This window comes from Sinocyclocheilus anshuiensis, unplaced genomic scaffold, assembly GCF_001515605.1.
Source record: "Sinocyclocheilus anshuiensis isolate Anshui unplaced genomic scaffold, SAMN03320099.WGS_v1.1 scaffold147, whole genome shotgun sequence".
In the NCBI taxonomy this organism is placed as follows: domain Eukaryota; kingdom Metazoa; phylum Chordata; class Actinopteri; order Cypriniformes; family Cyprinidae; genus Sinocyclocheilus; species Sinocyclocheilus anshuiensis.
The window spans coordinates 816,205-816,445 of record NW_015549585.1 but is presented as its reverse complement, the minus strand read 5'-3'; the positions used below and the strand labels follow the sequence as shown (position 1 = coordinate 816,445).

The following is a 241-nucleotide window of genomic DNA, read 5'->3' as shown; positions in this document are numbered from 1 at the left end:
ATTGAGTGTAAATTATAATTTTAATTTTAATTATTAAATGGATGCCACCTTATTGGTACAATAAAGCCCTCCCCACACCTACCCTAATCCTACCCGATACTTTATTTTCAACGTTTTGATTATTTCCTTAATTTTTATTGAAAATAAATGCCTTTCTGATGTGATATGAGATTTGAAAAGGGAGGGGAAAAGTTCGACAAAAGGCGGGTTTGAACTCAAAAACATGACGGCGCCCGCTTTA

The 241-nt window shown here is 34.4% G+C and overlaps 1 protein-coding gene across 1 annotated transcript in view; it reads left to right on the top strand.

The window, feature by feature from the left end:
- The window catches only part of LOC107657973 (protein DENND6A-like), a 27,969-nt gene that overhangs the window by 14,569 nt on the left and 13,159 nt on the right, over positions 1-241 (top strand). The gene's annotated exons all lie outside the window — the stretch shown is intronic.